The sequence below is a fragment of the Sparus aurata genome, chromosome 9 (genome assembly GCF_900880675.1).
Source record: "Sparus aurata chromosome 9, fSpaAur1.1, whole genome shotgun sequence".
NCBI lineage: Eukaryota > Metazoa > Chordata > Actinopteri > Spariformes > Sparidae > Sparus > Sparus aurata.
Window position 1 is genome coordinate 9,059,748 of NC_044195.1, and position 3,749 is coordinate 9,063,496.

The following is a 3,749-nucleotide window of genomic DNA, read 5'->3' on the forward strand; positions in this document are numbered from 1 at the left end:
ACTCTGAAGGTGTGCTGGTAAAAACCATCTTATTTAACTGTTCAGTGTCGTTGTTGTAGCGGGTTAAGTTTAGACTTAGTCAGCAGAGGAGAACTGTTAATATGACGTTGCGTCAGTGTTTTGTACAGTGTAACAACAAAAGCACAAAACTACTGACATTTCTAGCTTTTGCTTATGTTATGTGTTTGGAGAGGGTGGTACTGCAGGAACACTGTTCACATTCTAACTTTTCCACTGGGAATTACACAGGCCAGTATGCTACCATGATAAATTGACTGTGATAGCACTGCAACCTAGTCAAATTGAATATGTATAAGTTTAGACATTGACTGATACGTCCAATATTTTTTAGAATAATGATTTAGTCTATTAAATAACACATCATTTCAGTGTCCCACAACACAAGAAATGTTATAAAGGTATATTAAAAAAAAAGGTTAGCAAAGATTCCCGTTTGAGAAGATTGAAACAGAAAATATTTTACTTTTAATATAACTTGTACTTTTTATGAACATTCTTGTCAATTGTTTTTAATCGACTAATCAATGTATTGGCTAATTGTTTCACGGCCATGTCTTTGTGTGTTCCTGTGAAATCTATGTGTACGTATACTTTGTACTGATAATTAAAAAAAAAAAAAAAAGAACAGTATGAGTTGAAAATTAACATCAGCCACCACACAGAATTATTATTTTTCCTGCACTGTCAAATTTAATATTCTGTGCTGTAAAATATAGCTGCTGGTGGGTAGAATAAACCCAGTGACTTGGGAGTTTTGTAATAAGTATGTTGATCTTCTGTCCTACAGTACTGAAGGTATGTGTTTGTTTTCACATGTCTACTGGGTCTATAGTGCGTCAGCACAGCAACGCAGTGCGTAAGCAGAAGCACTGAATCACCTATTCTAGTTAGAGGGCCAGCTGTGTGCTAGATAAAACAGCCAGTAAGCATATTGTTAATTTGCTCTGTACTGTGTGACAGATATGCACCTTCATCTGAAACACACTTAGCTGCAGTTACCGTTGTGCTTTTCACAGGATTATAATCCATAACGTGTGGTAGCTAAAAATAGTTAATGCCAAATATACAAGTGGCATGGAAATTGTCTTCAGTTGGTTGGATGGTGTGAATCTGTCTTTGTGTTGGTGTCCCCTGCAGAAATCTGCCCCCTGAAGGAGGAGAGGTGAAGGGCCACAGAGCTGACCGTCTGCCTCCGCCTCCTCCTGTGTGCACAAAGCCTCCAGCAGCATCTAGGAAAGCAGAAAGTTAAGCTCTCTGTCAGCTTTCCCTTGATCAGCATTTTCTATGCAGTGAATGAATATTCTCCCACGCACTGTATATTCAGATAAACCTTTGCTGGTGTTAGAAAACACAGAACTTGTCACATACCAACAGTGAAGTATATTTACTTAAGTACCAATTCGATGTCCTCGTACTCAAATTGAGTATTCCATTTTATGCAACTTCATATTCATGTCAGAGTCAAATATTGTACTTTTTACTCCACTTCATTTCTCACAGCTTTAGTTACCAGTTTCTTTTTAAAATTACTTTTTGGAAGTGATTTCAGTCAGTGAAAACCACGTGTCTTCAAATTTTGTGATTTTTAATTCATCTGAGGAACTGAAGGATCAAAGTGTTCCTTTATGCGTTGAGAAAATCGTCCTACCTCTTTAGCAGAATAAATCTTTTAGAATCCTTCTTGGATTAGCCGGAAAATGCCAAGAACGGGCCATGACGTTGACAGCAGCTCTATAAATAGATGATGATTTTAAAGAATATGATGCGTTGCTGTGGATTACCAGCCTAGCCCAGCCAACAGTGTATAAAAAAGTTAAAATGAGCTCTGCTTTAAACATTTGCAGCAGTAAAATGACACATACACATTTATGCAGCACTAATATTAATCCAAAAATATCTGATTTAATCTTAAAACACTGACAGGGAACATTAAACTGCACAGAATGAGCATTTTACTGATAATACTTCCATACTTTACCTTAAGCAAGCTTTTGACGGCAGATCATAATTAAAGTTTCTGCAAACCACAGATACATCCAAGTTTGTACATGTCATAGGCGGTATACTGTATTGACATTTGTTCATGCCATATGGTGGTGATGAAAAGTTACTAAGTACTTAGTCAGTACTTACTCATGTACTGTGTTTTCTGGGACATTACACTTCCACTCCATTTATTTTGTTACTTTAGTAACTAGTTACTCTGCAGATTACATTCTGCACTAAAGCCAAATAAGTGCATGTATAAATTATCGTATTTTATGGACAATCAGATAAAAAAAACACTGATTTCAACAATCGGGAAGTACTAAATATCGGATCTGATAATTGGCCAGGCTGTTATCGATCAACCCATAATATACAGTTTGTGCATATATATGTATATATATATATATAACTTTTTACTTTACTTTTACTTTTGATAATTTACTACATTTAATAGCAGATACTTTAAGACTTTCACATGAGTACAAGTATGAGTGACACTTTGACCAAAGTACTATTTTAACATTACATCTCAAGTATGGCTTCTGGGTACTTTATACAAAACTGCATGTCATGTTACATGCAACAAGGCAGACAAACCTGTGACTGCAGTTTGAATCTGTGTTTTGTAAGTGTGAAACGACTGGATAGTTTTGACGAGGGGAACACAGCGTTTTCACATTTGCAAACACGACACCAGTATCCAGTGGATTTATAGAAGAACTTGGGACAATTTCTAGGCGTGTTTGTGGAGATAAAACTCGGTGTTTTTAAGGAGACTATTGACATCTTCAGACATGTTTGTAGCGACAATAAACAGATATTCAAAGCCAATTCATGATATTTTTCCAACTGAAACCAAGTAGTTTTTGTGCCTAAACCGAAAACCGAACCAGAGCATGAACATGACATTGTGATTAGAAGGATTAGAAAAATCAACATAAACAGATATGATCATTCATCGTGAATTTGCGTGTTTTGTAGAAACGTACTTAGCTAAGATGTACTCTGCCGATTGGGTTGTTTTTTTTCCAACATGCAAAACAAAAAAAACTACTTTAAGCAAAAGCAATAATCCCGTTAGATGTCTCATCACATTAGCTGAAACCCCTCCTGTACTCAGCTGCCAGTTGTTCACCTTACCCACTAACATGACCCCTCAATTAATCCCATCAAATGCTACATCTGTAATATCATTGCGTTATTCTTTTTTTGGGCTTTCCAAGAAAAATGTTAATACATCTCGTTCAATAAAATCCCAATCACCTGCAGTCTAATCCTTGGAATAAAATATTTCAGCTTCAGTGTTTTGTCATCGAAGTGGGATGTGCAAACAAGCAACACAGGAGCTGGCTCGGAGCTGCGAGCATATGTAAAGCATCAGGTAACACAGTACAGTGTTTAATTACATCCCTCGTAGAGATGGCCCAGGCTGAACTTGTCCCAGCATAGTGCACTGCCAGATGTCATTGTCATGTCACATGACAATAATTGTGATCCCATCCACACACACACACACACACACAGACACACACATGCCATCATCTTCAGTATTAATGTGAGCTGGACCTTACCCTCCTGACGTGGCTTGATTCATGTGGGGATGAGACACAGATACTGAATAGTTGATGAGCTGGGAGAAAAAGAAAAGGAGTGGAGGGACGGGGTGGGGGCAGAAATAGAGAGAGGCTGACGGAGAGAGAGGGAGGGAGGGAGGGAGCAGGAAGGCGGGTATCCACTCG